Source organism: Sphaerodactylus townsendi, linkage group LG07 (assembly GCF_021028975.2).
Source record: "Sphaerodactylus townsendi isolate TG3544 linkage group LG07, MPM_Stown_v2.3, whole genome shotgun sequence".
Lineage (NCBI taxonomy): Eukaryota > Metazoa > Chordata > Lepidosauria > Squamata > Sphaerodactylidae > Sphaerodactylus > Sphaerodactylus townsendi.
This window is the reverse complement of record NC_059431.1, coordinates 17539239-17565865: the sequence shown is the minus strand read 5'-3', so window position 1 is coordinate 17565865 and position 26627 is coordinate 17539239.

Sequence of the window (26627 nt, the reverse complement as noted above, 5' to 3'; positions counted from 1 at the left end):
GACCTACTGGGAAGGTAGTTGTTTATTTTTGCTATGTTGTAAATGTTGGAGTTTATTGTTTCAGGGTTTCTTTTTATGTTTGTAATGGGTGAAAGTTCTCCTGAAAACCTTCATCATGTTGAATCCTGTTCATCAAGCCCTTGGAGTCTTCAGGAGCCAACCCACTTGCAAAGAAGAATTGGACTTGGCAGTATTAGTAGACTGTAAATATAAGGACTTGAAAATGCAACCTGAACAGGACCTTGAAGTGTGATGTTAAAAGTTGAAGTTATATGTTATATGTTAAGAAAGTAAACCATTTTGTTTTAAAAATTTGTTGTTGCAAACTCATTCCAAGTTCTGCCCCACAGAACCCACCCATAGAGGTTACATTACGACTGAGCTTCAAGACTACAAAGGCTTCCTCCTCCCAGGAGGAAGTAGCCACTTTAGAGAGCCACTTTGCACCCAGGGTCCCTAACCTTTTTGAGCCTATGGGTATTTTTGGAATGTTGGGAGAGGCTGGTAAGCATCATCTCAAAATGGCTGTCCCAGCAGGTGGAGCCAAACTCAAAATGTCTGCCTCGAAAGGTGGAGCCAAATGACATACTTCCCTGCTCACAACTTCTAGAAAGAAGGAAATCCTGAAGGGAGAGTGAAACCATAAACTGACAACGGAACTGGTTCTGGTGGGTTTTCTGGGCTGTGTGGCCGTGGTCTGGTGGATCTTGTTCCTAACGTTTCACCTGCATCTGTGATACACCTCTGAAGATGCCAGCCACAGAATCCGGCCGTGAAAGCCTTCAACAATACACTGACTACGGAATGGCCAGGTGCTTACCAGTCCTCTTGATTCTCTGAGGAAAAATTCAAAGCGTTTTAGAATATGAAGGCTCAGGCCTAGTTGGTGAAAAGTAAACTTAACTCATGTCTTGCTCATGTCAGTCAAGGCTAATTTGATTTTCTCCCTCACGAGAGCAGCCAGTAGCAACTTCTGACTTACAATGGCACTGTCAACTTTCGGAAAAGCTCAGTAAGCAGCAAGCACCAAGAAAAGCACTGATGTTCCCTGGGGTTGGGGAACTCTGCTCTATGGTACACCATAAAGTCTAGGAAAAACAGAAGTTCTATAATGACACTGCATCCTGGCTTAGCTCCCTCCCGAAACCCTGCTCTCCCCAGTACTATTCCCAGATCTCCAGGAATTTGGAAATCTGGAATTAGCATCCATAAACCCACTTAGACTGTTAGTCTCCCCTCCCCCAATGGAAAGGTAAAATTTGTGGTCTGTGTAAATCAGAAGCTGCAGGGAAAGCAGTGCACACACAGCTGCAATCATCTGTGGGTATTTATGTTCCCATGTATAGATTCGGCTGGACTGCACGGATCCATTCCACTAACGAAGATGTTTTCCTGGATTCTAATCTGGAGAACCGGGTTTGATTCCCCACTCCTCCAACTGAGTGGCAGAGGCTTATCTGGTGAACCAGATGCGTTTCTGCACTCCTACATTCCTGCTGGGTGACCTTGGGCTAGTCACAGTTCATTCAGAACTCTCTCAGCCCCACAAGGTGTCTGTTGTGGGGAGAGGAAGGGAAAGGAGCTTGTAGGCCACCTTGATTCTCCTTACAGGAGAGGAAGGTGGGGTATAAATCCAAACCCTCCCCTCCTTCCTCCTCCTCCTCCTCCTCTGGCATGAGAATTTATGCATTGATACGAGCGTTGTTATGCAGAGGCAGGCAATGGCAAGCCGCCTCTGTTCATCTCTTGCTGTCAAGTCTGCAGGCACATTTGGAATTCTGACGTGGAGTGGTGGATTGCAGCAACAATATGATTGCCAAAATGGCTGCTGCAGGAGGCGGAGCCAGACTCAAAATGAGTGCCACATCTTTGCTTCAGATAATACAGGGCAGGTCCTTGGCTGTGGGGGCAGCTGCTGACAAAGCAACATGCTAAAAAAAATCTGAACAGCCAATCAATGGTCAGTCAGAAGCCCTGCTGGGAAAAGCTGCACCTGACTCCATCGACTACCTAACAACACGCCCAAGAACACGTTGGCGGTCACCATGGTGCCCGCTAGTGCCATGTTGGGGACCGCTATCCTACAGGATCACCGTGTCACCTGCAACTTGAAAGCGCTCACCACCACCACATACAGGTGTGACTTCCAGGTGTGTGTTGCAGGCAAGACTATGGGCTAAACTTCCTGGAGATATTTAGCTGGCAGCTGTCATGGTTGAAGTCACCCTTGGGCTGTTCTGACAGAGCTGTCTTTATTGTCCTTAGAGTTCTCTTCTACGCGGGGGTGCCTTTAAAACACGCGTGATCGTGCCCTGTGAGGTGTAGAGCATCTCGGGGACAAAAAGAGGTGCTTTCTCCCAATGTGCATGAGAAGCACTCCAGGTGCACCCCCCACCTGCCGCTTTTCATGTCATGTCAGACGAGTAATGACGGAGGCCTCGCCAGTCTATGGAGGAGGCTTGGTGCAATTACCTGTATAGATGATTGCATTCCCCCCTCCCTCCACCCCCTTGCAGTGTTTCTGACCTATTTTTTCCCCAGCCCGATACAAAAAAGGAAAAAGAAAGAATTGAAAGATGGATGCTTCTTTCAAGTTTTGATTTAAGGATGTGATATCAAAAGGAGGACGGGGGGGGGGGGAGGCAAGGCTGGTATTTTCCTTCTTCATCGACTTCATTTAGACCTCACTTTCCTTTCCAATGGGGAACCCAAACTGTTTATATGTCTCTCCTTTCCTCCACTGTATCATCACAACAACCTTGTGAGGCAGGTGACAGACCCAGAGAGTGTGACTGACCTAGTTGCCAAGTAACCTTCCATGGCAGAGCAGGGATTTGAACTGGGTTCTTCCAGATCTTCGTCTGACGCTCTAACACAGTGGTGGCGAACCTATGGCACGCATGCCAGAGCTGGCACTCAGAGCCCTCTCTGTGGGCACACGCGCATAGAGTTCGTCATTTAGGGGGAGCAGAAAATCACACACACACACCCCACACACACATACAGACAGACAGACATCTAGGCTGGCCTTGCTTCTGAGTAAACCCTCCTAGGGTCGTGATTCACCCATTCAAAGCATTGCACGGTTGCTTCACCCAGCTTACTCCTGAGTAATGCGTGCCTTGGAGCCAACTGTTTTTTCTAAACTGAAACCTCAGTATTCAGGTTAAATTGCCATGTTGGCACTTTGCGAAAAATAAGTGGGTTTTGGGTTGCAATTTGGGCATTCGGTCTCGAAAAAGTTTGCCACCACTGCTCTAACCCCTACACCAATTCCTTGGCTTTCTTGGAGACTATCAACTGAACGCAAGTAGCCTGGGACAGACCTCACCACAAAAGGCCCTTTCGCACATGCAGAATGATGCTCTTCCAATGCACTTTGCAGCTAGATTTTACTGTGCGAAATAGCAAAATCTATTTGCAAACAGTTGTGAAAGTGAATTGGAAGTGCATTATTCTGCATGTGCGGAAGGGCCCAGACACCTGTGGATTCTTTTCAGAAAGATTGTCTGAATCCAGCTGTTGCAATACCCACGGTCCTGCACTCCCCTCGTTCCCCTCTCCCCTTGAGGATCGACCATGATTAAAGTCCTCTTGGCTTGCGAAGCCTTGAAACCATTTTCGCCGTTGGAATGTGATGGAACTCCAGGGAGGAAACATTTCATTTCCTGCCTCAAAACGTTTTTAAAGGTTTGTGCGGAAAGGGCCTCAATTTGGTCACGGTGCACTCACCCTTTGCAGCATATGTATCTCTCCCAGGATTAAACAAAACCGTAATTTCTCAGGGTTGCACTGACCAATCCCCTGGTGGTGACAGGAAAGGTCCCCTTTCATTCATATCATGGGAATGGGGCACTGGTGGGATTCAGCCGGTTTGGACCACTTCGGCAGAACCGGTTGTTAAAATGATGCTTGTAAACAACCAGTTGTTAAATTATTCGAATCCCACCACCAGAACCGGTTGTTAAATTATTTGAATCCCACCACTGGAATGGGGCTTCCATTGTAGACGTTCCATGCTAACCAAGCTTTGGGAGAAAGCACTTTTTGTGGGGAGGATATTTCCTCCAGAACCAGCATAGGGAGCCAAACAAAGGTTTTGCGCCTGGAGAGTAGCAAAATGACATCTATCGACAGGGAGCGGCTGCTTGTTGCCACGATTCTGTGTGAGAGAGACCTGGATGTTTCTGTTCAATTTTCCGAACCTGTAAATGACAGCTTATGGCGCATTGTTTGCTAGAAATTACCTGAACCTCAGCTCGGCTTCTGGGCAGCAAGAGAGCCCCGGTTGCAATCAATAGGTTTGCCATGGTCTCTGCTTGTCCACTGGCTATTATTTTCCTGGTTTTTATTTTGCTTAACAGTTCCAGCTGCATCGATACAGTCAAACTGCTCCTAGGCCTAATTGTAGTTGCAGTAATCAGATTTCTTTTTTAGAGGTCTACCAACTCTCGCTGGCAAGGTTACAGAGTCTCGTGTCGGAGAGAGAAAGGGGTTGGCGGCCGTGAAACACTTCAGTGTGATGGAGTATTGTTCTGTTCAATGCAACACCCACACAATCGCTGTTCACATAACCTCTGCTCAGTTCCTGCGCATTATGCCCGAACATAAAGACTGAGGCGGACTCACGAGGGTGGATTTGATAGGCTTATTTAATTATTGTGGGATTCAGAGGGTACATTTAAGAGCAATTAAGCATGAGGCATGAAGCAACACAAAGGAGAGAAATGTCAACAGGGTGTAGCTCCCTCAGTTTTGGGCCGTTCTCAAGTGTGCTGTTTAAATGCAACAAGCTGTACCATAGTTCAGATTTGAGGAACACATTCATTGTTTCGGGGGCCTAGCCATATCAGTTTGAGGTAGTAGACCAAAATTCGAGTCCAGTAGCACCGTACAGACAACACAATTTTCTAGGGTACCAGTTTTTGTTCTATGCTGATTGAGTTAAAATGTTTCTCTGGAGAATGCAAAAAACTAAACCAAACAAACAATAAATGCATAAAACCAGAGGCAGAGTGCTTACAGGGACATGTGGGGTTTCATGTCCCCAGGTGCATGCTAGCTGGTCACGTGGGGATGGAGAATTGTCCCCCACACCCCTCCCATCGGCCCCGCCTCGCTGGGCTGCTCCTTCAGCTGGTGGAGCCTCCGCTGGTTAAGGTAAGTGGGGTGCTGCGGGTGGGGGTGGGGTGTGTGCCTGGAGTAGGTGTTGCCCCAGGCGCCATTCCCCCCCCCCAACGCCTCTGCATAAAACAAAGCCCTGTGTGTAGGGAAGTTGGCGACAGGTGGCATGGCTTTTTCAGTGGTGGCCTTTGGAATGCCCTCTCCCAGAGGCTCCTTCCTGCATTTCTTTTTTACCCAGGCTTTCAAGCAAGGGGTTATATTTAACCAGTATGTGTAAATTGCCACTAAAATCAGCCATTGCACCAGAGGACTGGAGAGCAGCAAATGTTTCACTGATCTTTAAAAGGGGGTCAAAAGGAGAACTGAGGAATTAGAGTCACAGTTCTCTCAGACCTCTCTCAGCTCCACCTACCTCACAAGGTGTCTGTTGTGGGGAGAGGATGGGAAAGGAGCTTATAAGCAGTGGTGGGATTCAGCCTATTCGCACCAGTTTGGTAGAACCAGTAGCTAATTTTTTGTCTAGTTCAGAGAACTGGTTGTAATTCCACCACTGAGTCCTTTCGGAATTGGTTGTTAAATTATTCGAATCCTACCACTGCTTGTAAGCCACCTTGAGTCTCCCTACAGAAAAGAAAGGTTGGATATAAATCCAAACTCCTCCTCCTCCTCCTCCTCCTCCTCCTCCTCCTCCTCCTCCTCCTCCTCCTCCTCCTCCTTTTCCTTCTCTTTCTACTACTTCTTCTCCTTCTCCTTCTCCTTCTCTTTCTTCTTCTTCTCCTTCTCCTTCTCCTCCTCCTCCTCCTCCTCCTCCTCCTCCTCCTCCTTCTTCTCCTCCTCCTCCTTCTCCTCCTTCTTCTTCTCCTCCTCCTCCTCCTTCTCCTCCTCCTCCTTCTCCTTCTCCTTCTTCTCCTTCTCCTTCTTCTCCTTCTCCTTCTCCTTCTCCTCCTTCTCCTTCTCCTTCTCCTTCTCCTTCTTCTTCTTCTCCTCCTCCTCCTCCTCCTCCTCCTCCTCCTCCTCCTTCTCCTTCTCCTTCTTCTCCTTCTCCTTCTCCTTCTCCTTCTCCTTCTCCTTCTTCTTCTTCTTCTTCTTCTTCTTCTTCTTCTTGGGGGTAGATGAATGAAAGCATCTGCCCAGTGCGTGCAGCAGTGAAAAAGGTACCCTCTGTGTTGGGGATTATTAAAAAGGAGATTGAAAATAAAATGAACAATACTATAATGCCACTGTATAGATCTATGGTGCAGCCTCATTTGGAAGACTGTATGCAGTTATAGGCGCTAAAGAGCTGGAAAAAGTACAGAAGAGGGCAACCAAGATGATTAAGGGATTGGAGCACCTTCCCTATAAGGAAAGGCTGAAGGGTAGGGTTGAGCAATACCGAAAATATTCGGCAAAATTCGGATTCAGTTTTATTCAGGTGGACAATTATCGGTATATCCGAATAATCCAGGTTATTTGACGATGGGATCTCACGTGTACCAAACCTGGGAAATACACTACCCTGTTCATGCAAAATGGTGACCGTGTGTATCTCTTAAGTATTGGTTGGGTAGAAACGTGAGATAGTATGAAAAGATGCTGGAAAAGAAACGAGTGAAAGGAACTAAGCACGGAGGAGACTGAATCTGTGGATCCAGGCAATCAACTAGCCTGTGCTGGCTTGCCCTAGAGGATTACACTCTGCTCTTGAGGTTTAAAAAGCTGGCAGATTTTAAAGTTGTCTCGACAAATATTTGCTTTCTATTGTTTGCCGTTGGGCCTCAGCTATCTAACAATCACATTTTTATCCCACTTCGTCTCTAAGGAGCTCAGATTCTCCAGCATATCTGATTCTCCAGCTTATCCTCATAGTAGCCAAATAAGGTCAGTTAGGGGAGAGAGAAGGAGAGAGAGAGAGAGAGAGAGGTCCAAGACAAGAGTTGAAAGATGGATGAGCATATGAACCCAGGGCACCAAAGTTCTAGACTGGTGATGTCCCAGCTTCTATAGCTTCTCTAGAGACTCCATCAACCTTAACTTGTCTTCCTCATTTGTGGAAGGGATGCAGAGAACCCAACTTGACCGGGGGTTGTCATGGCCACCATCAAGGGAAGGGGATAGGATTGCCGGCTCCAGGTTGGGAAAATCCTGGACATTTGTGGGTGGAGCCTGTGGTTGACAGGGACCTCAGTGGGAAACAATGCAAAGGAGTCCACCCTCCAAAGCATCCATTTTCTCCAGGGAAAATTATCTCTGTTGGATGGAGATAAACTGTAATTCCTGGGGACCCCTTGGTCCCATCAGAGACTGAAATCCCTATTTCCCTCTATAGTGCGGGAAATTTTCAACAGGCCTAGTGCTGGAAAAACAGGTAGGCCCAGAGGTGGGATCCAGCAGGTTCTCACAGGTTCCCGAGAGTAGGTTACTAATTATTTGTGTGTGCCGAGAGGGGGTTACTAATTGGTGATTTTGCCACGTGATTTTTGCCTTAGTTACGCCCCTCCTCTCAGCAGCAGCGCGCAGAACTTGAAGCAGTCTAGCAGGAGGTGCACCGGCGTGCGTGGCAGCCTGTGCCTGCGTGGATTCGTTTCCCGCCCAAGGACCGGCGCAGCGGCTGCGTCCTTGCCACAGCCCCACCCAGGAATGCCCCGCCCTGGAATGCCCGGCCATGCCCCCGTTGTGCCCCGCCCAGCCCCATTGGCGCTACACCACTGTTTGAATCCCACCACCATGGGAACCTGTTACTAAATTTTTTGGATCCCACCAGTGGGTAGGCCCATCTCATTATCTTAGTTACTGTCCCTAGTAGATGCCAACCTTTAAGGGAGGCCTGCAAATCTTCCAGAATTACAGCTCACATCCAGATTACAGAGATTTGTTCTGGAGAAAATAGCTACTTTGGAGGGTGGAGTGGCACTGGACGGCACTAAGGTCCATGTCCTCCCCGGCTCCACTCCTAAATCTCCAGAAGTTTCCCAGCTTAGAGCTGGGAATTCTACCTTCCACTCCCACGATAGCTGGGGGACCTGGCAACCCTAAGGTCATAGCAACGCTCCCATGTGGCTGTGGTTCTTCTTTGTGCATTACTCAATGCAGTGACTAATCGTGCCTGAGTCTTGTATGCTACAGATTCAGACTAGAAAACTCTGGGGGTGTTTGACTTGGATTGTCAACACATGCCTCAGCATTACCTCAACAAGCCTGACGGGAGAGGCCAATCTAACTTTCTCAGGGTGAGTGCAAACGGGCGTATTGTCTTTCTGATGGGGACTTGGGCTAAATCACATGCAGACATACTCCTTTGGTGATATGTGGATCTGCCTGTGGTTTAAATTACTCCCCGTGGAGTGGGGTTGTGCATGCATGTTGGAGCTGGCATCGCGCTCTGTCTCAGCTGAAGCTAATAGGGTCCATGTTGGATTTTTCTCCCTACCGCACCATAACAAGAACAAAGGAAACTTTGACTTGATGTGCCAGCTTGGGGGGAGAGCAGTTGTTGGTCCCAATTAGTGAGTGCAGCTTGCCTCCCCTTAATAAGGGCATCCCAGGCAAAATAATAAATTTTTAATATGGCCTCTCTTCCTGATGAGGTTGGTTCTCTCCCCCCCCGCCCCCTTCATTCTGCTGCTCAGATTTGTTGAACTGCAAAAAAAGAGAACACACTAGCTCAGGCCACGGTGTGTGTTTGTGTGTATGTCTGCGTGGGAGGCTGGGGGCTACCTGCCTGTAAACAGACAACAAAGCCTTCCCCTGAAATGAGTAAAATAATCACAAATCACTTTCCTGATAGGGTTAGTTTACTCTCCCTTCCAGAACTCTGACTATCAGATGGCTTGCAGAGCGAACCGGCGCAACTCGAGGAAATTTTATTTATTCTCTTCCCAGCTCCTCTCCTCTCCTCCCCCGAACACAAAGGGACGCTGGAGCCAATATCTATTGCAATAAATTTAATTCGGCATTTTGCAAGGGCTGACAGCAAGGGGGAGAGGGGAGAGGGGAGCTCCCCGCGTGACACCCGAAGGCCTTTTCTTTCCACTTTGTCTGCATTACACCGGATTACAGCGAGGCACATTATTTTACATCACAGCGTGCTGGAAATCGGCGTGAAGCGAGGCTGCAGGGCCAGAGAACACCGGAAGGTGCAAAATCCCAAATGAAAGAAAGATTTGCTCGAACTGTCCATCTGCTCAAGTCTTTCTGGCACGTTTGCTTTTTTTCCCTCCCACTGGTTGCTCCATCTGGGGGAAGAGAAACCACCTGGCTACTTTTCCAAGTGATGGGGAAAGAGAATTCGGCAAAGCAGGTGTCGAAAATTCTTTTGACAGAAACCCACCAGTTCCTGGTCACATTTACAGCTGAGCATTCCGTGTTATTTTAGGGGAAAGAATAGAGGTTTTTCTTCCTCGATATGCAGACTTTTACCCAAGGAACAAGCTTATCAAGTTTTCAGACGCAATGTCTAGTATTTTAGACACGGTTTCCCAGCAAGGCTGACTTCTGTGTTCTGGTTTTATTCAGGTCACTGACCGATGGAAAAAGGACTTATCTGTGTAAGTTTCTCATGTCCACTTTATCCCACTGAAATGCCCCGACCAATCGCGTTACCGGAAGAGCCACTTAAATTGGATGAACTCTCTTTAGACTGGAGCAGTGATTTCCAACCAGGGTTCCGTGGTTCCCTGGGGTGCCATGAGCAGGTCCCAGGAGTAACCTGACAATGCTACCACCCCCACACACCGAAATTAAATGAATTTTGAAGGGTGGGGAGCCTCATGGGCTCTCTTTAAACAACACTGAAAAACAGCATTGTTTTATTTGCCTAAATTCGGCGTGGATGGGGGAGTGATAGATTTAAAGGAAGCTCTCAACACTGCTTTTCCCCCACCTACAAGCCAAAATCGGAAAAACTCTAAAAATGCAAAAAAAAAAATTATCAAACCTCAGGGGTACCCTGAGATATGAAGAGCAAGTTCAAGGATACCGTGATGTCGAAAAGGTTGGGAAACACTGGAGTGGAGGAAAGCTTCCAACTTTGCTAAGGGTGAGGTAGGACATAGGCCACCAAAATACAGCATCCTGTGAAGTTTGGACCAGAGGTGGGATCCAGCAGGTTCTCACCAGTTCCCGAGAGTGGGTTACTCATTATTTGTGTGTGCCGAGAGGGGGTTACTAATTGGGTCTGCTTTTCCATTAGAAATTCCATTAGGTCCAAAAATCATAAAGTCCTGTTGTTTCCTATGTGGCTGGTTAGCGAAGGTAGAAAACGGGATAATTCTCCCTCTTGGGCTGTTTTAAAAACATGTTTTAGAAATACGGTAAAGTTCCCTGTTTAAGGAAAGTATCCTTCTTTTGATTTCTAGAAACAAAATTAAGTATTTGAAAGTATTAAGTATATGACAGGCAGTCAATTAGAGGAGAAGTCATTGTTTCTGCTGGCAGTAGACGATAGGACTTGCTATAATGAGTTTAATTATGGACAGAAAGATACCAGCTGGAAATTAGGAACTGTTTTTTTACAGTAAGAGTTTTTTACAGTAACAGAGAAATTATTAATGCCCCGCCCCCGGAATGCCCGGCCCCGCCCCCGTCGTGCCCCACCCAGCCCCATTGGAGCTACGCCACTGTTTGAATCCCACCACCATGGGAACCTGTTACTAAAATGTTTGGATCCCACCACTGGTTTGGACCTTATTTAAGCACATGAGCCCCACGCCTGGTACTTCCCATGCACACCAGTCATCTTTGGAGACCCTGCTTTGAGAGCCCTTGCTATGTGAGTCTAGATCAATGGCAACTCGGGAAAGGGCCTTCTCGGTCAAGGTACCAAAATGATGGGACTTCCTCCTAGGGGAGATTTCTCTGTCTCCTTCTATTGTTGTCTTCTGCCAGTGAGTGAGGACTCTGGCTGTTGACCAGAGGTGGGATCCAGCAGGTTCTCACAGGTTCCCGAGAGTAGGTCACTAATTATTTGTGTGTGCCGAGAGGGGATTACTAATTGGTGATTTTGCCACGTGATTTTTGCCTTAATTACGCCCCTCCTCTCAGCAGTAGCGCACAGAACTTGAAGCAGTCTAGCAGGAGGTGCACCAGCGTGCGTGGCAGCCTGCGCCTGCGTGCATTTGTTTCCTGCCCAAGGACCGGCGCTGTGGCTGCGTCCTTGCCACAGCCCCGCCCAGGAATGCCCCACCCTGGAAAGCCCCACCACACCCCCGTTGTGCCCCGCCCAGCTCTATTGGCGCTACGCCACAGTTTGAATCTCACCACCATGGGAACCTGTTACTAAAATTTTTGGATCCCACCACTGTTGTTGACCTTTCAATACAATTCAAGCCTCACCCAGAGGCTTAGGATGTTGTAATGTATCCAAGTAGTATTCATGCAGATCTTAGCAGGGTTTCCTTTTGAATCTGACAGATGTTGATTTTGTCAATTTGAAGATGTTTCAAGTGCGACACTCGTGTTTTTGGAAAGGCGCGCAGGGCGCCAATTACCACTGGGATGACGTCAGCTGGTTTGTGCCATAGTTTTTGAAACTCGATTTTCAAATCATGATATGTAGTGACCTTTTCGTGTCCTTTTTCATTGACCCTGATGTCCCCAGTTATTGCTATGTTGATGATGGTCACTTTCTTAACCTTCATCACTGTGATGTCCAGTGTTTTTTTTTTACCAACACTATGTTTGGATTTAAAAGTCCCACAAGATTTTAACCTTCTAGTTTTCCATGACTTTCTCTGAGCAATGTGCCCACCAGTTTTTAGCTAACCTGATGTTGTGATTCTTGCATTAACAACAACAACAATCTATAATTTTGGGGCTCAGGGCGGCTCTCATAATACTACAATATAAAACATCTAAAACAGTACAAACACTGAACAATAACATACCAACAGCAATAAATACTTCTACTAATAATCACAAGATGGTGATTTACAAACATTCCGCCTCCTAAAGGTTGATGATGGAAAACAGCGGAAGAAGGAGGAGAGGAGGAGGTAGGCCAGACGGTTTCATCGCCACCTCAACCATATGCCGGAGGGAATGTCTCTTTCTTGCAGACCCTGTGAAATGGCCTAAGGTCCCACAGGGCTCTGGTCTCATTGGAGAGAGAGTTCCACCAGACTGGGGCCAGGGTCAAAAAAGGCCTGGCCCTGGTTGAGCCTAGCCAAACTTCCTTTGAGACAGGGACCACCAGTAAGTTATTATTTGAAGGTCTAAGCCATAGGTGTCAAATTCGCGGCCCTCCAGATGTTAAGGACTACAGTTCCCATAATCCCCTGCCAGCATCATGCTAGCAGGGGATGATGGGAACTGTAGTCCATAACATCTGGAGGGCCACGAGTTTGACACCTGTGGTCTAAGCACTCTTTGGGGAGCGTACCAGGAGGGATGATGATTCTCTAATAATTGTTATTGGCCTCCTCCCTGGTTTTTGGCAATGTGTGTGTTTGTAGGTTGTTACTGACTTATTGCACGTATACTTTAAAAAAATGCTTTTCATGTTGACATGTTTTAATGTTTGATGTCTGTGATCTTCCGTGGTAGGCGGAAAGGTGGTATGGAAATGTTTTAAATAAACAAACAGATAATAAACAAACAAACAAATAGCATGAGTTTCAAAATGGAGGACTTCACAGGTTAGTTGAGCTGATCAGTCATCAGTGACTGTCCTCCCCACAATGCAATGGTGCCTTGAATAACTAACAATGCCATCCTAAACAGAATTCCACCTGCTCAAGTCCATGGGTTTGGATCGGCATAACTGCTTTGGATTGCATTGCCATTCCACTCGCCTGCCCGCCCGCCCGCCCACCCGCCCCAATTTGAACCCAGCTGTTTTGATTATCTTACCCTTCTCCTTTAAAAAAAAAAAGATTTGGGTCTTTCCTTCCTTCTCATTTGTTCCTGCCTGGAGATCATTACCTAGATTAATGGCAGCTTTCATATTAACTATGTGCCTTCTTAATTATGCTTTCCGTTGAATTATTTCTGTAAATTAAAATGCCCTATTTCACAGTTTGACTTTATGCTGGTAAGAAATGATAGTGCTCAAGATATTTTATATGGGCATCACCCCAAAGGGTAATTAGAATGTCAACAGAGGGACCAGTCAGAAGATTCCCCCCCCCCACCTCCACCCCCCAAAATTTCTGACCTGGCTTTGCCCACTGATTTGCAATCTGCTTTCTGTATGGCGCTTTAAAAAAAACCCCTTCAACTGACTCTGATGTTAAAAATGTATTTTTCGTTCTAGCCATTGTTCTCCAAACCCTGTAGCATTAGCTATGATATCCCTTCCTTTGGACTCTTTGGGCTTAGATTTATTATTCCACAGCGATTGCGTCGAATTGCACTTGAAATCAATTAGCACAGGTACTCAAAGATGAATGTTCAAGCTTGGAAAAAGGGTGATGAAAACATACCATTTAAATAGAAATCAATTTCCCTTTCATGTATTTCTTCCTAGCTGCTGCCCCCAAATTAATAGTTTTTAGATATTTGTGTGCAAAGAGGAGGCTTCGCTCTCTCAAAGCAGTTGTGTGCTTTCCTCCTGCCTCATATTCATATATATATATGGAGGGGGAGGGGGAGGGGAAACGGCAATCTCCATATCTTTGTGGGTATAGGATATATAATCTGTTTGCTGAATGCATTACGCAGCTGCGTCTGCATTATTTTATACGTACGTAATACCGTTTTCCTGCATTGGATCTGACAGTATCATACCACTTTCTATATCGCATCTACACGCTGAATCCTGTTTGATGTTCGATGCTTGTTTCAGATTTCTGTAATCCTTACATTCTTTGCAAAATGTGTCATCCAGGCAAAGTACAGTGTCTAAGAGCAGAAGACTCGAAATCTGGAGGACTGGGTTTCATTTCCTGCTCCTCCACATGAGTGGCAGGCTCTTATCTGGTAAACCAGGATTGATTGACATTTAGATGGCACGCCTTTTTTTTGTCTGAACATCTTCCCACTCTGCGGTTTTGAGAGATGCTGGGCATCCATGGGTTTACAAATCTTGTTTCCCACTTGCATGGTTTACGCATATGCGTGATGTTTTGTTTGTCAGGATGTGTTCTTCTTGCGAGCATCATGGTGACCACCAAGCCGTCAAGTTCTGACTTTAGGTCACACCTTCTGTTGACAGGTCTGCCTGTCTTCCAGAAGCCACACTGACATTTCTGTGATGGGATGCTGCTCAATAGCCATTCCTAAACACTCCCACAGTTCACAAATGCTCTTCCCAGGGAAAGGCAGGGGAGCACTGACACTAATGTCAAAAGGTTCTGGAGGGTTTTCCGGGCTGTGTGGCAGTGGTCTGGTGGACTTTGTTCCTAACGTTTCGCCTGCATCTGTGGCTGGCATCTTCAGAGGTGTATCGCAGAGGGAAGTCTGTTTCTCACTGTGTCTGAGAAGGGAAAGTTTAGGACCAGTTGAATCCGGCCGTGAAAGCCTTCGACAATATAATGTCAAAACTGCTCAAGTCAATAAAACATGCAAACAACTATGCTTCTATACCGGTTGCAGGTACCTATTGGCTAGTTCTTGTGTCATCGCTGAAGCCAAGTAATACACATTCAAAATGGCCCATTACACATAGACTCTGTGTAAATGAGCTCCCAGGGCATGTGATGCCATTAATGGCCACAGAGCTCTGGTTGTGAGTGCTTTGATTGTGTGCTCCTGCACGACAGGGAATTGGACTTGATGGCCCTTGTGGTCTCTTCCAACTCTATGATTCCATGACTCTGTGGCTCATCCTGGGAAACCCCACCCTCACCCATGTGTGCACTCCTAATGGTAATTTGTTTCAAACTGTTGTGGCTATGGAAATGAATATTTCAATAATTGTTTGCACTATTTTTCATTACCCCTTTGAGCTGAGATTCCTAATCCCCCAGTTGCAACTAGTGTTTGTCCCTTGAGCAAAATAACTGACTATGCTGCCAGCAGGTGCTAGCTAAGATGCATACCATCCCTCACTCCCTCCCCTTCCCTTGCATGCCACCCCCTCCCTCCCCTTCCCCTTCCTCCGCTAGGGTCGGTGACCGGGCCATGTCCAGATGCCGGGGCCCCTTCCCCTCCCTCCCCTCCCTTGCATGCCACCCCTCCCTCCCCTCCCCTCCCTTGCATGCCACCCCTCCCTGCCTCCCCTCCCCTCCATTGCATGCCACCCCTCCCTCCCCTCCCCTCCCTTGCATGCCACCCCTCCCCTCCCTTGCATGCCACCCTTCACTCCCTCCCCTCTCCTCCATTGCATGCCACCCCTCCCTCCCTCCCCTCCCCTCCATTGCATGCCACCCCTCACTCCCCTCCCCTCCCTTGCATGCCACCCCTCACTCCCTCCCCTCCCCTCCATTGCATGCCACCCCTTACTCCCTCCCCTTCCCTCCCTTGCATGCCACCCCTCCTTCCCTCCCCTCCATTGCATGCCACCCCTCCCTCCCGTCCCCTCCATTGCATGCCACCTCTCCCTCCCTCCCTCCCCTCCCCTCCATTGCATGCAACCCCTTACTCCCTCCCCTCCTTGCATGCCACCCTTCACTCCCTCCCCTCCCCTCCATTGCATGCCACCCCTCACTCACTCCCCTCCCCTCCCTTGCATGCCACCCCTCACTCCCTCCCCTCCTCCTCCATTGCATGCTACCCCTCCATCCCCTCCCCTCCATTGCATGCCACCCCTCACTCCCTCCCCTCCCTTGCATGCCACCCCTCACTCTCTCCCCTCCCCTCCCTTGCATGCCACCCCTCACTCCCCTCCCCTCCCTTGCATGCCACCCCTCACTCCCTCCCCTCCCTTGCATGCCACCCCTCACTCCCTCCCCTCCCCTCCCTTGCATGCCACCCCTCCCTCCCTCCCCTCCCCTCCATTGCATGCCACTCCTCACTCCCTCCCATCTCCTCTCTCCCTCCCCCAGGGTCCCGCATATTGATGCCAGCCGGACAGGCCAGACTCCAGGCAGGCAGTCAAGACAGTCCAGAAGCAGTGCAGAAGGCAGGCAAAGGTCTAGTCCAAAACAATCCAGAGTCAAGGCAGGCATCAAGCAAAGGTGTGACCAAGGCAATCCAGAATGAAGGCACAGGTAGGAGGTCAAGTAGGTTGAGAGCTGGAGGCTAGAAGATGAACAGTCATGTAGAATTTTCCTGGAAGTACACCCGTTACACCCAGGCAGAGCCAACCCCAAGGCAGGGTTTATACAGGAGATTTTGGCTAATGAGGCTAGAATCCTGCAAGGACTCAGCCCTCCTCAGATACCGCCTCCATTTTGCAGAGCCTTCTGCCATACCTAGCAGCAATATGAGCACTTCTCCTTTTATCTTGCAACTGTATCCTCTTTGTCTCCTTCGTGCAGCTGGCTTATTACTTGGCTCCTTGGAGATTCCTGATGGCTCTCCCAGCTGCACAGCATCTGGCTCTTCCTTGGCTTGCAAGGAAGTGCTTGGAGCTGGATCTGCTGTCTTTGTTTCCTCGTGAGGAGCCAGCTCTAGCTCCACAGTGTCTTCAGGGCCTACATCATCATCAGTGTCCAGGGACTGGCTCATGACGCTGTCCTTACAGCAGCCAGAATTTTCTGGGCACCAATGCTCCCATCCTGATGATGATGATGATTAATATTTTCCCGATCATTTCCCCCTTCATCACCAGTTTAGAGTAGGAAGCCTAAAATGCAGCCATCAGTGGTAGCCACCAAAAGCTGCTCGACGAGCCCAAGATTCTAATCCCACCTGCGGTCAGCGAGTCACTCGGTGCTAAGAGCAGACAAGCCTTGGACTTGACCTCTTTGTTGCTGCTCAAATCCAGACAAAGCCTGCCTAAAAGTAGGACATCCTTAAAAACAAGAAACAGCATTTCCACTAAGCTGTTCCGAAATGAGATTTGGCAAAGCAAAACCTTTCCTGAACTGAAATGGATCCACACTGTAGAAGAGTGAAGGTTACGTCTTCTGGCTTTCAGGTACTAGGTCTGACGGGACATGGAAAGGAGAGTCAACTAGGAAGAGGAGGAGGAGGAATTTGGATTTATATCCCCTCTTTCTCTCCTGTAGGAGACTCAAAGGGGCTTACAATCTCCTTGCCCTTCCCCCCTCACAACAAACACCCTGTGAGGTAGGTGGGGCTGAGAGAGCTCCGAGAAGCTGTGACTAGCCCAAGGTCACCCAGCTGGCGTGTGTGGGAGTGCACAGGCTAATCTGAATTCCCCAGATAAGCCTCCACAGCTCAGGCGGGAGAGCGGGGAATCAAACCCGGTTCCTCCAGATCAGAGTGCACCTGCTCTTAGCCAATGTTCTTAACCACTACGCCACTGCTGAGTTCAAACGGAAGGCGGGGCTAATACAGAATAGGTGGGTTTGAATGCAGATGGACTTCGTTTAGTTTTGGTCGGAGGGGAGAAGAAGAGGAAGAGTTAGATTTATACCCCAGTTTTCTCTACCACAAGGGAACCGCAAAGTGGCTCACAACTTTCCCTCCCCTTCCCCGCAACAGACACCTTGTGAGGAAGATGAGGCTGAGAACGTTCTGAGAGAACTGTGACTGGACCAAGGTCACCCCGCAGGCTGCATGTGGGACAGTGAGGAATCAAACCTCGTTCTCCACCAGAGTCCACCACTCTTAACCATCACGCCACACTGTGATTGAGGCAGCAGCCGCTTGGGAAAGGTGGTTTGGAAAAGGGATTTGCAGGAAGAGAGAGGCAGTGATCCCAAAAAGGTGTCCCGAGCATCAGGGGGAAACAAAAGAGAACAGCTGGATTCATTGTAGGGAACAGGAGGGTCAGAATAAGGAGCAAGGTTGCCAAAAGGCCTTTAGATCTCCTGAAATTGCAACGGATCTCCAGACAACAGAGATCAATTCCGCTGGAGAAAAGAGCTGCCTTGAAGAGTGGACTTGATGGCAATCTGCCCTGCGGAGGTCCCTCCTGTAACCCTTTCCTTGCCAGGTCCCGCTCTCAGACCTCCAGGAATTTCCCAACCTGGAGTGGGCAACCTTAGCATGGTTAAGAGCACAGGTGTCAAACTCTCAGCCTTCCAGATGTTATGACTACAGTTCCCATAATGATGCTGGCAGGGGATTATGGGAACTGTAGGCCATAACATCTGGAGGGCCGCGAGTTTGACACCTATGGTTAAGAGCAATGGAATCTAACCTGGAGAGCTGAGTTTATTTCTCCACTGCTCCACATGAAGCCGGCGTCTGCAAATCTGTAGAGCAAGGTAAGAACATAAGAACGAGCCTGCTGGATCAGACCAGAGTCCATCCAGACCAGCACTCTGCTACTCGCAGTGGCCCACCAGGTGCCTTTGGGAGCTCACATGCAGGAGGTGAAAGCAATGGCCTGCTGCTGCTGCTGCTGCTCCTGAGCACCTGGTCTGCTAAGGCATTTGCAATCTGAGATCAAGGAGGATCGAGATTGGTACAAGTTCAGTAGCACCAGCCGTGGTGGAGTGCTTCAGAACAGTGAGCTCCAATGTGGAGAACCAGGGTTGATTCTCCACTCCTCCACATGAAGCCTACTGGGTGACATTGGGTACTCACAGTTCTCTCAGAACTCTCTCAACCCAACCTACAAGGTATCTGTTGTGAGGACGGTGATTGTGAGCCACTTTGAGGCTCCTTACAGTTGAGAAAAGCAAGATGTAGATCCAAACTCTTCTCCTTTTTCTTCTTGTGGAGGGCAGTATGCACCAGTAAAGGGCAGGATTACAACTGTGCAGGACGTATTAGAGGTGTGTTTTCTGGTGGGAATTGGTTTAATCAGGAATGCTGCCTTACTAACGGGGAGGGCTGTATGAACTGTATTTAGTGCTGGTGAGCAGCGACATTGCCTGCTCATAGGAGTACATTTGCTTCCTTGTATCAGACACAGGGAACAAAGCCTAGCAATTACTTGTGGAACGCTACAACTCTGAGTAATGCAGATTGTTAACCAAGGAACAAGGGCCGGAAGAGCACAGGTCACTGTTATTCATTTGGTGGTTTTTTCCATCTGTGAACTTCAGCGGGGCCCTTTGTCTTTACAACCACTTTGTGGAGAAGATCTGAAAGAAAAATGTGAGTTGCCCGTGGCTTTCTAATGATGAGCGAGGAAGCTGGATCCTTGCTCAATCCTCCAGCTGTTGGATTATAGCTGTGACCGTTCTGCAAACGGACTCCACCCAGACACATGCAAGTGCATCTCATCCCCATCCTTCCTGTGAGGTGAACAAAACAGGTATCCCGACCAGAGGTGGGATCCAGCAGATTCTCACAGGTTCCCGAGAGCAGGTTACTAATTATTTGTGTGTGCCAAGAGGGGGTTACTAATTGGTGATTTTGCCACGTGATTTTTGCCTTAGTTACGCCCCTCCTCTCAGCAGTAGCGCGCAGAACTTGAAGCAGCCTAGCAGGAGGTGCACCAGCGTGCGTGGCAGCCTGCGCCTGTGTGCATTTGTTTCCCACCCAAGGACCGGCGCAGCGGCTGTGTCCTTGCCACAGCCCCGCCCAGGAATGCCCCGCCCCCGGAATGCCTGGCCACTCCCCTGTCATGCCCCGCCCAGTCCCATTGGTGCTACGCCACAGTTTGAATCCCACCACCATGGGAACCTGTTACTAAAATTTTGGGATCCCACCACTGATCCCAACACACGAACACTCTGCACTGGACCACAGAGAGATGCACATCTTGCTGTGACGTGCCTCTGAAGATGCCACTCATAGACGCAGGTGAAATGTTAGCAGCAAAAAAAACCCAGACCATGGCTACACTGCCCAGAAAAAGTGCATCAGCCAAAAGCATTACTTGTTGCCACATAGGGAATCTGGAGCTGCATTTCTCTGTCACCCAAGGGGACTTTGGAGGACGCCCGCAAGGGAGCTATTGTTTTGTTTTTGTTTTTTGCTGAGGTTTCCATGTATTTGTTTCATCTGCAGAAAACTGGAAAAGATCATGGTTGCAAAATATTCAGAAAGACCCAGTAGGATCACAGCTAAAACTGGAGGGGCTCAGCAGTAGTGGCTGCTGTATTTTTAAAAAAATGGCCCCCCGAGGGTTGGTGATGGTGGAGAAGTATTTCTTGCTCCTCCTGTGATCTGACTTTGGACATTAAACAAAAATGCTCAGCTACTCTCTAAGCAGATGCTGGAAACTTTTGAACGTTTTGTACTTGGGGTGAAAGCTTGCATAAAGTCAGACTACATCCTCATGGTAACTATGGCCCTTTCCGCACACGAGTGGAAACGCACCTGCACCGGCATGAATTGTGCTGGTGGAGGCTTGGAGGGTGCTATCGTGTGAGCGGCCCCAACTTGCTCCCCAGCCAGAGGCGGCTCTGCAAAGAGCCACCTCTGGGTCAGCCCCCTCCACAGACCTGCCTGTCCAGCGTCACTCTGGAGGGCTGCAGGGACCCACCCACGCTGCCCTCCGACCTCCAGGGGTCGGAGGGCAGCGTGGGCGGGTTTCTGCAGCCCTCCAGAGCAATGCTGGACAGGCAGGTCAGTGGAGGTGATGGGAAAAGTGGCGGTGTCCTGGCGGTGCAGTTTGCACCGCACCGACAGGAAGACGCCGCTTTGCAAAAACCTCACTCAACGAGCGAGGTTTAAAGCGGCGCAATGCAGCAGCACCTCCTGTGCAAACAGCACCCTAGGGACGGTGTTTCCTTCCTTGTGTTTTCCTTCCTTGACTCCATGCATTCTCTCTTCTCCTCATTCCTCCTCCAACATATTCTCCTGCATTGTTGCATCTTTAAATATGTGTTGGATTCACTGTTACAAATTATGCTATTAAAAGCTTTTTAAAAGTTATTTTAAAAGTGTCATCACAGTATAGGAAAATCTTCCTGAAAGCCAGCATGGTGTGGTGGTTAAGAGCAGGTGGATTCTAATCTGGAGAACTGGGTTTGATTCCCCACCCCTCCACCTGAGTGGCAGAGGATTATCAGATGGGTTTCTGCACTCCTACGGACTCTCTCAGGACTCTCTCAGCCCCACCTACCTCACAAGGTGTTTGTTGTGGGGAGAGGAAGGGAAAGGAGTTTGTAAGCACCCTTGAATCTCCTTACAGGAGAGAAAGGTGAGTTATAAATCCAAACTGCTGCTGCTGCTGCTGCTACTACTACTACTCTTTTTGTTCTTCTTGTTCTTGTTCTTCTACGCAGCAGTGGCGTAGTGGTTAAGAGCAGGTGCATTCTAATCTGGAGGAACCGGGTTTGATTCCCAGCTCTGCTGCTTGAGCTGTGGAGGCTTATCTGGGGAATTCAGATTAGCTTGTGCACTCCCACACATGCCAGCTGGGTGACGTTGGGCTAGTCACAGCTTTTTGGAGATCTCTCAGCCCCACCTTCCTCACAGGGTGTTTGTTGTGAGTGGGGAAGGGCAAGGAGATTGTAAGCCCCTTTGAGTCTCCTACAGGAGAGAAAAGGGGGATATAAATCCAAACTCTTCTTCTTCTTCTCCTCGTCCTCCTCGTAGTCCTCCTCCTCCTCCTCCTTATGGAAAGAAAAAAGGGACTTCTGTGATTGTCACCATTGTGTGGACAGATAGTGACTGCCTGTGATTATTTGGAAGGGGTGATAGCCACCTCCAGGTGACTTTTCACCTTTCAGGAACTGATCAGAAGCACACGGATAAGATCCAACTGTCTTACTGGACAGGGAAATGTCACTGTGGATTTCCATTTGCAAGGTTCAAATGCAACTTGTAACAGGAACCAAAATTAATTCTGAATGAGCGGCAACCAGCCCTGCCTTGTTCCGCAGCGACGCCTGCATTTGCTCTCAGTGAAAACATCTTTGTGCTTCAGTTGTCTTCTTGCAAAGCTGCCATGGCTCAATAACAAAAATTGTTCTGTTCTCTTTCTTCCAGTATTGATCATCTGTGTCCATTCCCACTTCTCTCTCCCCTCCTCCCCAAGACCCTCCTCCCTTATCCCTGTTTATCTTTGGTATACATGACTAGCAAGGAGCTTCTCCGACTGAAGCTTTTCTCTGCTCTGCCTCTAAACCCCAATGAACAGTCTGCTATATAATAACTCTCTCACAAAGCTCTTTGTTTGGATACTGTACAACCACCTTGTTGCCTTCCCAGCCATTTTGACCTATTCTCCCAAACTATGCCAATTACCCTCGAACAATGCAGTCGCACGCTGACCAGCAATTCTCTGGACAATTCTAACCGCGTCAATTCTCACCATCTCGGCAAAGTCAGAAAGCCCTTCCCTTTGCTGTGAGTTTAGAGCAACGGTCCTCAGAGTTAAGTGCAGTGGTGGGATCCAAAAATGTTAATAACAGGTTCCCACGGTGGTGGGATTCAAACTGTGGCGTAGCGCCAATGGGGCTGGGCGGGGCATGACGGGGGCGTGGCCAGGCATTCTGGGGGCGGGGCATTCCTGGGCAGGGCTGTGGCAAGGACGCAGCCGCTGCGCTGGTCCTTGGGCAGGAAATGAATGCACGCAGGCGCAGGCTGCCATGCACGCCGGTGCACCTCCTGCTAGACTGCTTCAAGTTCTGTGCGCTACTGCTGAGAGGAGGGGCGTAACTAAGGCAAAAATCACGTGGCAAAATCACCAATTAGTAACCCCCTCTCAGCACACACAAATAATTAGTAACATACTCACAGGAACCTGTGAGAACCTGCTGGATCCCACCTCTGGTTAAGTGGTTAGGGTTGGATCTGCAGATACTGGAAATGGCCCCAGATGCTCCTTATACCATCATGGCAACCTTAGGCCCCTTCCGCACATGCAGAATAATGCACTTCTAATCCACGTTCAGTGCACTTTGCAGCTGGATTTTACTGTGTGGAGTAGCAACATCCACTTTCAAACAATTGTGGAAGTGGATTGAAAGTGCGTTATCCTGCATGTGCGGGAGGGACCTTAGAGAAGCTCCTGTCTGCTGTTTCACAGCCCCACAGTTGTAGATGGCTGAAAAAGCATCCAACAAATTTCAGTCCGAGGGAGATCCTATGATTTGAGATAGTTTCAGAGGGTAACTGGGTTGGTCTGCCGTAGAGCCGGCTAAATTTAATCCCCCTAGCAACTTGGAGACCAACAAGATTTTGGGGTGTGAACATCTGAGGATGCTGGCAGGGGATGATGGGAACTGTAGTCCATAACATCTGGAGGGCCGCGAGTTTGACACCTAAGCTCTATACCAAGCAAAACTGAGTCCAAGGTCGACTCCGCATAGGGCAAATATAATGGGTGTAGGGCGCTTTATAAACCTGGGTGGGGGTGCTTCGCACAGGTCCCACCCTCCAAAATGCATCTGCCTGATTTTATTTCCCTCAACCCAGGATTTCTGAAAATTGTTAATCCCAGATGGCCAGGCAGGAGGCCCTTTATTCCCCTCCTTTCTACTGCGCCATCCACAGTCTGGGATAATATGCCTGCTAGTGCCCTGCTAGAGCCCTGTGTGTGTGTGGGTTCTTTTCTTTTTCTTTTGCGTGTTGCACCTGTGTAGCTTCTCAGGTGCAGTCGATCGTGTTCTGAGTTCATTGCTGCCTGCCTGTGTAGCTACACCTGTGTAGCAGGAAATTTAAAAAAGAGAAGTATCTCCATGCGAAGGCACAAAAGCAATCTGGATTGTTTCCATGGGCTCCTGTCGCTGCCTGCACAGCGCGCTTGCGAATGGGGCAAAGGAAAACGAGTTCCTTTATAACAGCTGCAACCCGCTGTACATTTGCTGTGCAGAATCGACCCTAGCCATGTGTTGCTTTGATAGCAGTGGTGCCAAGGACACGCACCAAAGAGGCATCAATTCCCGCAATCCACACAACACCATTTCCCCAGACTATGGATGTGTGTATGGGACCCTACAGGGAAGCAAAGGATGGGATGGCAGTGTGATCCAAACCTTGCCTCTGTGCATTAATTTCCCTCTTAGAATGGAGCAAAGATCCTCCATTCAGACCACGGTTTGTTTGCAAATTACGAGTAGCGCTCTCCAACCCTTGAGAAAACGTTCATGGTTTTTCTCAAAAGCTCAAATGTATTCTCAGTCTAGGTGAGTGTTGTGCCATGGCTCTCCTGTGCTATTTTTGTCCCCGTCTCCTGTTTACCATCTGCCCACACTACTTGACAAGGAGGAAAAAAAACTTTTAAAAGATGCTCTTACCTTGTTTGCCCCAAAGTCTGTTTGAATTTTGGTGTTAGTACATAAGGGGAAGTAGTCTGGCTTGTTTGTCTAGTACAGTGATTCCCACCATGGTGGCTGGGGACACACTGGTGCATAACTGATGGGCTTCCATTTGCACCACCTCATTGGACGGAACTTGTAAACAATTGACTTCATAGTCAAAGAATGCTTGACTTACAAATCCCCAGCATTTTGTGATCGAACTCAGTACCCCATGGCAACTGTTTTCTGATTGGCTGCAGCACCCTTTCCCTATCCTCCAAATTCTAAACCTCCCCACAGACTTAGCAATAAGTATTGAAGTGTTTCCCAGTTTGTCTGCTTGACTCCCATAGCCAAGTATGTGTTCCTTTTAATCCAGTGCTTAAATTGCATTGAAATACCTCATGGAAGCATAGAGTTGGAAGGGGCATACAAGCCATCTAGGCCAATCCCTGGGCCAATGCAGGATCACCCTAGAGCAGTAGTGGTGAGCCTTTGGCACTCCAGATGTTATGGACTACAATTCCCATCAGCCCCTGCCAGCATGGGAATTGTAGTCCATAACATCTGGAGTGCCAAAGGTTCGCCACCACAGCCCTAGAGCATCCTAGGCCCCTTCCGCACATGCAGAATAATGCACTTTCAATCCACTTTCACAATTGTTTGCAAGTGGATTTTGCCAATCCGCACAGCTGCAAAATGCATTGAAAGTGAATTGAAAGTGCATTTATTCTGCATGTGTGGAAGGGGCCCTAGACAAGTGTTGCTGCTTAAAGATTGCCAGTGAGGGGGAGCTCACCGCCTCCCTAGAAAGGTGACTCCACAGTTGCACAGCTCTTCCTGCAAATTCTTTTTATTAATATCCAGACGGAACCTTTTCCCCCATAATTTACACCCATTATTGTGAGTCTTATCTGCTGCTACCAACAGGAACAGCTCCCTGGCCTCCTCTAAGGGACAGCCCTTCAAATATTTAAAGACAGCAATTATGTCCCTCTCTCTGTCTCCTCTTCTCTAGACTAAACATTGGCGTGTTCTTGCACAGCAACCTGGGAACTGTAGTCCAGTCCAGCCAGTTCTGAACATGCAGCAATATGACCGACACCACCAACTACACAGAGACAATGTTGCTGATTTTAAATGTGTGATGACAACGGGGCAACCCAACATGATTCAGACGGGCCCACAGATGGTGAGCGCACGCCCGCAGCAGCTACCTGGACCCCACCATAGCAAAACTCCTTGAGGGTTTTGAGTTGCAAACAAACCATCATTTTGAGTTGCAAATAAATAATCTGTCGGCTCAAAGGAGGTGCTCAGCATGAGAACAAATCAGCATCGCAATGCGGGGGAGGCTCAACTCTTTCCGAATGGGCTGCTTCCCGAAAATCCCAAAGCGTCCCCTTTCCTAGGAAAATTAGAGCCAGGTTGCCCGGGACTGGGAGCCCGAATTTCGACTACCGATGTGACAAACGAGTGCGGCGAGTTCCGAGTGTCCATAGAAAGCGATTTCAATGCAGAGTGAGAAGCTGATCCAGCCCCTCCTCCTAAATAAATCCACCTGGAGGGGGGTACGCTTTATGTCAATTATGTTGTGTACACCGTCAGACATGCTCATTTTTGTCACACTAATGACCTCCGATACGTATTTTTGAACCGACCCGGTAACGCCGGGAGTGATGCCTTGTGGCTCTTTGGCTTATTTGTTGCTATTTTTCAGCTATCGACATGCTCTGAACAGAAGGCAGCATTCCAGTTATAGTCTCTCAAGAGCTGCCCAGAGTGGAACTGCCACTTCCCCGGCAAAGCATGTGACAGCGTATAAATCACCCGGCCTATATTTCCCCCGCACACACTTTTTGCCGACATGCCGTATTTCATGCTCATATCCCAGCTCCGGCGCTCTCTCATCCCTGGGTTTCCTATCACAGAGTTGCTATCTCCTTCGAAACTACCTGTGATTTATGTCCCCAGGAACGGACACCTATTGTACTTTTTCTAATCCTCTCTTGTATAATTTCTTTCTGGCGCATTTCCTTAATTACCCTTATTCTGACCTTCTCCTTTGCCTCTGTGTCCTTCTCTTCACCTTGCTTGAGAGATTCTCTGTCCACTACAACCACAATTTTCTTTATTTATGGCGAAGTATATCTTTTTTCTGTCCTCTCCCAGGCTTCGATTCAAGTAGACACTTAAGTGTAAGTGCTTGCTGGAATCGAGGTCCAAATGGCTCCATTTACTGTCTCCCAAATAATGAATTGCTAATTGGGAAAAGAGTGTGACGCTTATCCCTAACATTCTACCCCACTCTCCTGAGATCCTGTCACACTGCTATTTGACCAAGAAACAGAGTTTGGGATGGGTCTGTATAGAATCATAGAGCTTGAAGAGACCACAAGCCCAAGACCACAAGCCCAGGAGATGTGT